Consider the following 11,029-nt stretch of genomic DNA (forward strand, 5'->3'; position numbering starts at 1 on the left):
CCTTATCTCAGAGTGAGATAATCACTCTGTTGTTTCAGGGAGACCATTAAGCTCCTTAACATTTAGTGCTTTTTTTCTTAAAAAGATGAGGAAATGCCCTCTGCTTTGATTCAAGTACATACTGGCAGCTTATTACCCAAACAGGCTTTGTAGAACCCTATAGCTGGCTGCATTGTGCAGGCAGTATAGGTAATGGGAGCCTGTGGTGACAATGTTGTTCAACTGCTCAGCATCCTGGCTGAGGCTAGGACAGGTGGGGGCCATGTCTTTGCTTGACAAGGCTATGTGAGACTCTGTGTTAAGGAGATGCAAGAGGAGTTGAGACTGCACCGTGTGGGGAAAGATGATTTATGGGCTCTTTGCAGAGGTGCTGCAGAGATGAGAGGCTGTGGTTTTTCAGGAAGCGCTCAGAGCCAAGTCCTTGAAACTTTAACTGGCAGGTTCTGTGCAACGTGAGCCTTGGATAATATCAGCATCATTTCCTGTTTGTTCTTTGGACAGGTCTGTCCCACCAGATGTCCCATTAACAGCTGCCATTAGCACCGCCCAGCACTGCCAAATTCGATTTCCATCAGCACTGAGCCCCTTCGTCCCCTGTCACACAGGCTTCTGAGCTCCCACTTCCCATCTGGTTGTGACTTCTCTGATGCTTAGCCATGTAACTCCTTTCAGCCTGTATCTACCTGAGAACTTCTTAAGCAATGCAGATAACTCTATGCCCTTATTGCCATATCTCTTGTGTTTCTTGATGAGCACGAGGGGGTTCTGGAACATCACTGATCACTGAATTGCTCTGCCCAGTGCCATTATGTGCAGTGGATGCTCCAGGTCTGCAGACCATTCGCAGTTTTTGAACTGCCTAGTTAATCCCTCCAGAGACAAACAGGTCCCTGGTGGAGCTGATACCATTGGGACTGCAGATTTCTGTCAGATGAAATGTTGGATGACAGGGTGTTAAGGTCTGATCTAAGCTAATTGTGTACTGTTACTGGATTACATAGGTACCTCTGGGAGTAAAATATTTCATCTCTGTGTTTCCACTGATTGCAGAGGGTACTTGACTTTGGCAGGACAAAATAGATGGTGTGAACTCCATTCTGGCTTGGCAGCTACTGGTCTCTGAAGTCCAGTAGTAATTCAACTTCACTGAATCTGATCAAGGAGACTTTCCAACATTTTGGAGAAAGTACAGAATTGTTTTTTCCACTCTCTTCAGCCAGCCCTTGGACAAGGGGTAATGCAGATTGAAAGGGGAAGTTTCAATATAAGGTACATTGCAAACAACCAAACCCTGCACTGGATAGTTGGGGTGGCCTTAGAATGAGCAGAGATCTGTCTCCTCATTCTCCTCTATGAGCCAGTGATCAGTACAGCAGAAGGTCCAGCCCTGCTGCTCCCTGTGACTTGGAAAGCTGGGTGCATTGGTCTCTGCAGCAAAGCAGGCTCTCTCTTGCTCTCTGGAGCTCTCTCTTGCACAGCCCCAGCCACGGAAAGGAGAAGAAAGCTATTGTCTTGGATGTCATCATCTCAGTATCACCCTGCCCTTGCTCTGGCACTACTCTGCCTCCAGGCCCTTCAGAGTCAGTGTAGGGAGACTGGTTGAACAATTCTGACTTGCAATGTCCTCCACCACCTCCAAGATCTCTGATACAGTCCTCAGCTCTTCACCATTGATGCCAAAGCTTGGCTGAACTGCTGGTTTTCTACTATGACCTGAACCAGGGAACTCCGTGGACCCACTGGGAATGTTGTGCGCATGAGGGGTTATTTCCCTTGCTGCAAAACCCTCACTGTGTGTACAGCTGCCATATTCATATCCTGCCTTGCTTTACCTCCACACCTATTCTCTTCTAGACATTTCACTATTAACTCCAATAGGTTCTGCAGCTTCATGACATCTTCTACAGCCTAGGCTTCAGTCTCTTGATCTCCGGTCTCTGCCAGGATGCCTTCTACAGCCTTGTGCCTCTACTCTTGCTAAACAATATAGTGACGTTTGTTTATTTTCTTCTCAAAAGTTTTGTGGTCTTGATCACCGGCTCATTTTTGCCACTGCCAATCAGATTGATGGCGTTCAGAAGACATCGTGTAACTTCAGATGCTGCAGGGCCCAGGATTTTAATTTGTCTGCTTCTGCTCAAAAGCTACTTCAATGCCTCTTCTGCATTGATGCTGAGAGTAAACCTCAGAGGCGGAAAGCTGTAAAGAAGCCAAGCATGATGACTCCTTGCAGTGCAGGGCTCTGTTCCTATTCCTGGAAGAGGGATGGCAAACCACCAGTACTGTGTGGCAGAGTTCTTCAAGGGGATTCCAGTAATAATTGGCTATATTTCCGATTTAAAAACAAGCCCTGAAAAGAAATACTGGAAATACCAAGGTAAGATGTGATATCTGTTACCTTTATCTTTCACTAAAGGGAATTATACTGGAACAGCTTCGTAGAGAGGAATTCCTGAATGCTTAACAATTGCTTACTGTCATGTATCTTGGTACCAGGCTGTCAATATAAAGAGCAGATCCTGATACAGATCTCTGGGCACTGATAACAGGAAGAGTGGGGAATGATTAATCTCTAGAATAAGGCCAAACAGGGTGTGTGGAAGTTGCCTTTTTTTATTATTCTGCTTTGTAAAGAAGTTACAAACTCAGACAAAAGATACAGTTCCCCAGTTTCCTCAGGGATCCTCTTGGCTGCTCCAAAGAATGGTTCCATATTCCTCAGAGTACTGGACTGGATTTTTCACTGTTGTTAGCTGAGGGCAACATTCCCGATGCTCTCACCTTTTAGTACATCAGAGACCCCCACTTTCAGCACATGGTTTAGACATTGGCTGTCCAAGCAACACTCCAGCCTGAGGTGCTTTTCCTAAAAAGATGAAGTCATCAAAAGACTTGGTCTTCTGAGTCCTTGCAGTGATCTTGACAGTAAAACCTGGGATTGCCACTGCCAGGCTTTGCAGTATGTGGTTTGAAACCCATGTGCATAGGATGCTCCAAAAGGTGGGTGCTTGAACCATAGCTCTTCAACAGAGCAACAAGCAGACAGTTTCTGTTTGATGACTGACCATCATCTCCTGAAGACCATAGGCTCATGTTGTAGGGGTGATGCAGATTGCGCAGCTGCCTATCTGGATGTTTCCATGATGCTCTCAGACATCTCTGCAGGAGACCACAGCTCTTGATGGTGTTCAAGTGAACTTGGGGATACACAGGTGAGGAGGTTCATTTGTCTGATTGATCCAGAATTTGTGGCTTTGTGCCTTCCTCACTGCTGCTTCCTGGACTGAGATGTGGAGGCAGGAGAAGGACCCAGGGAAGGCCATGATGAGTTGTCTGTGGCAGCCTGATGAAGCGCTGGAAGTGGGGATAGAAGGAGGTGGTATTCTAGGTCTAAAGGAAAAGGCAAGAAAGGGCAAGGGCAGCAACAGAGATGAAGATTCAAGGTGCTGGCAATCTGAGAAAACAGTCAAAACAAAATGAAAGTGGTGGCACAGAGCATTCAGGAAATTTGCCAATGACACCAAGCTGTGTGGTTTAGTTGATACTCTGGAGGGAAGGAATGCCATCCGGAGGGATCTGTTGGTTGATGAGAAACTTAACATGAGCCTGCTTCAGTGTGCACTCGCAGCCCAGAAACCAACCGTATCCTGGGCTGCATCAAAAAGAGTGTGACCAGCAGGGCGAAGGAGGTGATCCTGCCCCTCTGCTCTGCTCTTGTGAGACCTCACCTGGAGCATTGTGTGCAGTTCTGGTGTCCTCAACATAAAAAGGACATGGAACTGTTGGAACAAGTCCAGAGGAGGCCACGAGGATGATCAGGGGACTGGAGCACCTCCCATATGAAGACAGGCTGAGGAAGTTGGGGCTGTTCAGCCTGGAGAAGAGAAGGCTGCGTGGAGACCTCATAGCAGCCTTCCAGTACCTGAAAGGGGCCTAGAGGGATGCTGGGGAGGGACTTTTCATTAGGGACTGTAGTGACAAGACAAAGGGTAATGGGTTCAAACTTGAACAGGGGCAGTTTAGATTGGATATAAGGAAGAAGTTCTTTACTGTGAGGGTGGTGAGGCACTGGAATGGGTTGCCCAAGGAAGCTGTGAATGCTCCATCCCTGGCAGTGTTCAAGGCCAGGTTGGATGAAGCCTTGGGTGGGATGGTTTAGTGTGAGGTGTCCCTGCCCATGGCAGGGGGGTTGGAACTGGATGATCTTGAGGTCCTTTCCAACCCCAACTATTCTATGATTCAATGATTCTATGATTTTCGAGCCTCTGTCCTGGAAGGAATTTAAAGGTGCAGTTCCCCTCACTGTAGAATCTGTACCAGACCTCTGGGTAAAGGCAGAGGGGCTCCAGAAATGCACAAGACTGAGCTTGTAGGAAACACAGAGTCATGAAGGACAGCAGAAGAGCTGTTCTGACCTGGGACAGCACGGCTGCAATATGTGGGGCACCTGTATAATCAGTGAAAATGGGTAGAAAATTCCTGTATTGTACATGATACATTGAAAGGTTATTGGATAAGATGCAAAAAGAGAGAGCAGTTCAGGAGAACCCCACTTCCTAGAGGTTTCCCATCATTCAGACATGTTTGTTCCTTCTTTCTCCAGCAGAATGACTCTTATTATATTTTTCTGGACTAAGACCTGACTTCGGCCTGGTGGGACTGAAGTGTAGCCCTGTCTCCATCTTCTTTTGGATCCCATCATGTCAAAGAGAGATCAAACCCACTTGTCCACTTGTACACAAGCTGTAGGTTCTTTTTCAGATGACAGTTGGCCCCCTCCCTGCCTTCCTTCACTCATTGACTGATAAATGTTGCACCCAAAGTAGTTTCAGAGAAATCTACCAAGGGCAGCCACACAACAGTGTTGCCAGGTTGCCTAATTTGCAGGACCTAAATAGCTGGAAAGTGGACGCAGGGGCTGAGCACTCACTGCAGCTGCAATGAAAGCCTGTTGCTTTACCAACAGACTTCAGGCGCCTGTGTGATTTATCCATCCCAACAGCACTGGTAAAGCCTGCTGAATAATTATCCTTTTGACATCCCTTATATGAGTTGAACACAGAATTGTCCTTTCTGTCTTTAAGGCTCATGCTACAAAATCCTTCCCAGGGCCTTTTCAAGGCTTCAGCAACAGCAAAGGTGTCTTTTCAAGGCCCACTAACTCCTGGAAGCACTGGCACAAAGGCAACCCATTTCCCAGCCATACGATGGGCAATGAACCTTCTAAACTTTAACTGCTGATCTGGAGTGTCTGGCAAATTATCATTAATTAGGAACTGTGCTGATTGTACCTTGTTCGTCAAAGGCCACAGGCAGAGCTGAGCAAAGAATTGAAACTAGCCATTCAATTAATGAATTAATTTCAGCAGAGTTCGTGCTGTCTGAAAAGTGCAAAGATCAGATTGATCCCATACATAAAATTATGCAGTTACGGTTTTAAGTGGCCTTGTGCTACTGTAACTTCACTATAAGAAGCAGAAATCAAGACTTTACACTTTGTTGGGACTGGTTCCATAGCTATGACTGGTGGTGTGGTTGCAGGTGTAATTTTTAGTCTTAGAACGCCAATAAGAAAGACTGACACAATTTAACCAGGTTTTCAGCATGTGTTCAGAATTTTCTCACATTCTGGGCAGCGTCCTGGCTGCAAACTCTTATCATACATGAGTTTATAGCATGAGAAGTCTCTCAGTTGTGGACAGGAGAGAGAAAATTCTGGAAACGTGGTTTTTCCATGAGTCTTTCTAAATCTGCTGATGCAAACACCTCTGCCTGGGCCTGTGTGTACACGTTGCACTCTAAGAGAGTCTTGACCTCCACATCGACCAAAAAAAAATTTCTCAACAATAGAGCTTTATCTAAATCTGTGTTTTGGCTTTTTATCTTCTGGGATTTATTTAATCTTCTTCTTTCCGTCTCCAAGTTCATGTATCTGTTTTTTGGCTTTGCAAGATCCAGATTGAAGCACATGAATACTTAGAAAATTAACACCTTTGTTTATTATCATTTCCACCATTACAGTTTAGAACAATTTGGATGTGGGTCACAAATCTGAAGGCAGTCTTCGTTCCATCTCTTCCATCTGTAATTCTCCTGGAGTCCTGTTATTTGTGGCTATTTGCAGTCCTTCATTTGCTGATGTTGTCTGTTTGCCTGAACCAACACACAGGCTGTTGTTTGGTGTTTCAAGCAGGCTCCTCCCTGTGGAAACAGGTAGGGAAGGGCTGAATTTTAATGGTGTTTATTGAAAGAACTGCTCTGGGTTTTCCTCGAGCTGTTTGTCATCAAAACCTTGACTTCAGGCTGCGCAATTGCCTCGTGCATTCTCCAGTAGTCAGGAAAAGGAGCTAAGAGGCAGGGAAGTGAATAGACATCCCACTCACATAAAACTCATTTCTTCAGAAAACAAGGGAAGAGGGGAGGCTTTTCTCATTAAAAAGAAAAAGAAAATCCGTATCTACCACAGCAAATGTTCACTGGCTTCACCACCAGATGCATTTGCCGAGTGTGTGATATACTGGGGGGGTGGGGGGGTGCTGTTCACCAGCTTTAAGTGCAGTCTTCACATGGGTGAAGGGTTTTATTTCCCAGCTTCTGAATGTCCTTTCTATTTTATCCATAACCCTTCAAACACAAAGTGTGGGAACGTTTACTGTCAATCTCCAGCATCGCATGGAAAGCTGCTCTGCCCACAGGAAAGCTCAGCTTCTTGTACTGTGCTATGAAAGGAGCATCTACTCCTGGTAAATAGTGTTTGAGAGATTAATTTACACTCTCAGGGTTTTTAATTTTTCTTCTAAATGGGTTCTTCTCTTATGATCAGTAGATCTGTGTTCAGATGCTATCCAGTAATGCATAAAGCAGTATGATTAATAGTCATGTTGTTTGTTCTTTCACCTATGCAGAGGGAGATGTGTGTATTTTGGAGTCTATTGTTTTTCAGAGTCCTGCTTTACTCGATAATATGCATGCTTGGTGGGACTTTTAGTCTTCCAAAGCCTTGAAATGAAATTCCCTATATTCTCCTTAAAGCTGGAAGACAAAACTATCAAAAAGTCTTCCAGTCTTTGCTGTCATTTTTCATTTAAACCCAAACTATAAGGTAAATTTTGAAATTGAGAACATTCATATCCTCTCTGTGAGGCAGAATTATAATAAAGAGGCTTGGAAACAAATCCATCCTTGTGTCATGCTGATAACCGGGGAAATCAGATCTCACCCCTGACAGGGAAGTAGAGACCTCATCAAACCCCTTATTGACAGGCTTGTGGCAAGGGAAGAAGCTACTCAGACTTTGGAGGTACCTCTGGGAACTGGTGCTCTCCAGCTTCTTTGCATGGCTGCAGATGCCTGGGAAGAAAGAGGGAAGTATCACAGGGAGATATAAATGAAAAGGAAACCATAAAACTGAAGTGTTTAAAATGTGCTGGAGCAGTGGGACAGGCAAGTACTTGGCAGGGCCTGTGGACAGGAAAGCTAATGTCACTATGTGACTGCAATGGTGCCCAGGGGATAAGAAATATATTCTTGTGTTCAGCTTTCCAAATAATATTAAATTCCTTAATAAATTTCCCCATAAGGGGTGGAACAGAGGCGAGGGAGACACAGAGCTCTCCAAGGGGAGTCCAGAGCTATTAGATCCTTATACGATTAGCGCAGACACTTCTGCTGGGACCAGCACCACTGCCGTTAAGAAAGGCAGGAAAAACAATTATTTTATTTAAGGTGAACTTCGGGGTCCAACTGGCAGCTGAACATCAAGCACTTCTTTTTTCTTAGCCTGAACCATTTAAAAAGCATAACTCCTTGAAAGCAGAGGAGGGGGTCTTATTCTGGTTCGGGATGCCTTCTGACAGGTGCCAGGGGCAACTCCTTCTTCCCAATACAAGGACTCCACCTATCCGTCGCAGCCAGCTCAGCAAATTTACCTTTGGGAGCTCATCTTTCACAAAGAGCTCTTCAGTTGTTTCCTAGTCCCTCCTTTCTCGTTTTGGTATATTGAAGGTTTGGGGCAATTTAGAAGTGCCTGTATCAAAACGGCCACACTACTGAAGTCAAGGGTCTCTTCTGACACATTCCTCATGGACCAAGATTTTTCACACGCTTAAGCAGATTGTCCCTCTACACATGTAAGCTGGACTTGCCACAACAATCTTTTTCCTCTCGCTCCCAGTTACAATTCTTCCCACAAATCATCTTGGATACAATTGAATTCAGACACTAAGCCAAAGCGAACTCCCACCCTGACAGCTCTTGTAAACTCCTTGGGACTATAAGGAGGGAAAATATAAAAATTATTTCAAATGGGGTAAAACTACAGAATCTGTCAAAATTCTCCTGAAAAGATCTCTGGACAGGATTTATTCAAGTTTTGGTTCTGCCAAATCAAATATATTGAGAAGATCCTCCACACTGGCCACCTTTCTGGGCCACTTCTCCACCACATGAGGGGTGTGTTAGATAATGAGGAGTTTAGAAGAGTTATAACAATTATTTTTCCTAGTTCTTAACATATTGTGCTCAGAAGCCAGGAGCAAAATTGTGCCGTGAAAGCTACTGAAGAATTTCATCTTACAAGCACCAGCACTGCTTCTCGGGATGACCTCCACTTTGTCACATTGGGCTGGAATGATTTCAGTTTTCTCTCTCGGAGTTTGGTTTAGCTCATCTGTGCATTTAAGACCTGGTGATAATTCTTTTCCCCTCTTCTTTTTCCCAGGACACATGATGAAATCATACAAAATCCGTATATCACAAAGATTATGATACATAAAACAGCAGCCCATTCCACAGACAATAAAAATAGGTAAAATTCAATATACAGCACTTCCAAGTGATTTCAGCAGCAATTCCAAATTTATTGTCTTGTTTATTTATTCAATTGATGTCAATAAACATTACCATTCTCTTTTGCTGACGAATCTATCTCTCAAGCAATGTTATGTCTCTCTTCGTCGGAGACTTGCAGTGGAGGCAGAGGCCTGATGGCATTTTACCAAACTGAGTACTTAGTGGTGCAGGAGCTGTCACACATATATCTCCCCATGAGATTGAGAAATGTGCTAGATCTGGATCAATATGCAAAGTATAGCACAGCACAATGTCAAGATTCACCACGCCAACTTTCTGACAGATGGGCAGGGGCCAGTGCTAAAGCATTTGGTAGGATTCAGTCCAGACACCTGCACTCAACAAACTCTTCAGCTCCCTTCCTTCAAATGGAAAGAGACCCCAGTGAAGGGTTGTTGCAGGAAGGTAAGTTGCTTTCTTGTGAATGGCAGGCTTGGTTGTTGCATTGCAAAAGGTGGACATTGTCGTGGCTGTTGGGATGTTGAGACATTCATTGAGCACCGCTGCGGTAGAGAGGTCTCTAAGCTTCCCCATGGTCTCCTGAGCAGTTAGGAGTTCTAGCAGGTGCCAATAAGCTGGCTAAGGACCCGTCACTGAGGGGTAGTAGATGGTGTTAATGAGGCACAAGCAAACCCAGTCTCATTCAGTGAAAAGCCAATCTGAACATATTACTTTAGTGGAAACTACCCAATATTCCCTGGGTCACATCCCAAAGAGAGTTTAAACCAATCGTAGTTTAAACCAATCCACACAGGTTGTCCACTCACCCCCCCCCCCCCCCCGACCCTCCCCACTTCCGGAGGGATGGGGAGGAAAATCAGGAGAATGTAACTCCCACGGGTTGAGATAAGAACAGCCCAGTAACTAAGGTATAACACAAATCACTGCTGCTACCACCAATGATAATATTGATAAGAGAAAATAACAAGAGAATACGATACCACCGCCGAACGAGTGCGACCCCCCCGAAGCGCGAGAGCCTGCCCCTTCCGGGTAACTTCCAGTTCCCCCTCCGGGCATGACGTGCTATGGTATGGAATACCTCCTTGGCTAGTTTGGGTCAGGTGTCCTGTCCCCGCTTCCTCCCGGCCTCCCTCGTCCCCAGCAGAGCATGAGACTCACAGAGTCCTTGGCCAGAATAAACACCACTTAGCAACAACCAAAAACAATCGGTATTATCAGCTCTCTGCCCAGGCTGGAAGTCAAAACACAGAGCTTGCACCAGTTACTAAGAAGGAGCAAAACGGCTCCTGGTAAACCCAGGACACCCCCTGGAAAGTTTTCCACCAAGACTTGACACAGGGAATGCTGGAGAAAGCTCAGGAGAATCTGGAGGTTCTGCTGGCAGTGACCGGTAGTGGCATAAATGTAATACTTCCCTGTCCTTAGGCTTCTTGGGGGGGTCCACAGTAATCCGAGGGACCAGGACTTCTTGCTTCAAGACCTCACCTCATTTAGTGTCGGTCCTGAAAGAGCTCATTCACAGTAGAGATTAAAAGAAATGAAATACCTGCAGTTTTTGAGAGAGAGAAATCCAAGAAGAGAAACGCTGTGCATTACAAAGAAGGCTGGGATAAAAGGCAGCAGCACTGCTCTTGCGTTCTTTGTAAATATCCAGGCTGGTAGGATGAATGCAATAAACTGCCTATTTCTCTCCCAGAGTACTAAGCCTTCAGACAGTAATTGTGGGTACCCCAGAGCCTGCACGTATTGCAGTTACAGCCCAGAAACACTTAAATTTGCATCCTCCTAGATAAAAACATGGCAACTCAGCAGCTGATTCAGCTATAAAGCCTTTCCCAATAAGTTATGAAAAGAAGACTGGGGACCTGCATTTTCCTTACTCCTTTCCTTTCCATTTTTTTTTTCTTTTTAATAAAATCATGTTTATGATGGTGGATAAAACATTTCTGTCATGCTTAATAAAAGCCTTTATTACCAATCAAGAATGAGTGGTGAATGGATAAACTGTATATCAAAGCACAGCTTGGAAAAAGGGCATTTTAGAGAAGTAGCATTTATGAGAGCTGCTGATGATAGGAGATTACATTTTATACCAGAACGTATTTAAATTTAGGTGAAATTAACCCTATATCTTCACTCTAAAATCTTCCAAAAGCATCAAGGCTATTGGGGAAGTATCTGAGCAAAGAAGGCTGCCATCAGTGGGAGGTGATAG

At 44.9% G+C, this 11,029-nt stretch overlaps 1 long non-coding RNA gene across 1 annotated transcript; it reads right to left on the reverse strand.

Annotated features, from left to right (window-relative positions):
• Positions 1–5,980: 5,980 nt before the first annotated feature.
• On the reverse strand, positions 5,981–8,473 carry LOC136020921 (uncharacterized). The gene is made up of 2 exons (XR_010615575.1): positions 7,305–8,473; positions 5,981–6,201 (listed from the first exon to the last, which is right to left on the reverse strand). It is a non-coding gene; the product is annotated as an uncharacterized LOC136020921 (long non-coding RNA).
• Positions 8,474–11,029: the final 2,556 nt, after the last annotated feature.

The sequence above is a fragment of the Lathamus discolor genome, chromosome 12 (genome assembly GCF_037157495.1).
Source record: "Lathamus discolor isolate bLatDis1 chromosome 12, bLatDis1.hap1, whole genome shotgun sequence".
NCBI lineage: Eukaryota > Metazoa > Chordata > Aves > Psittaciformes > Psittacidae > Lathamus > Lathamus discolor.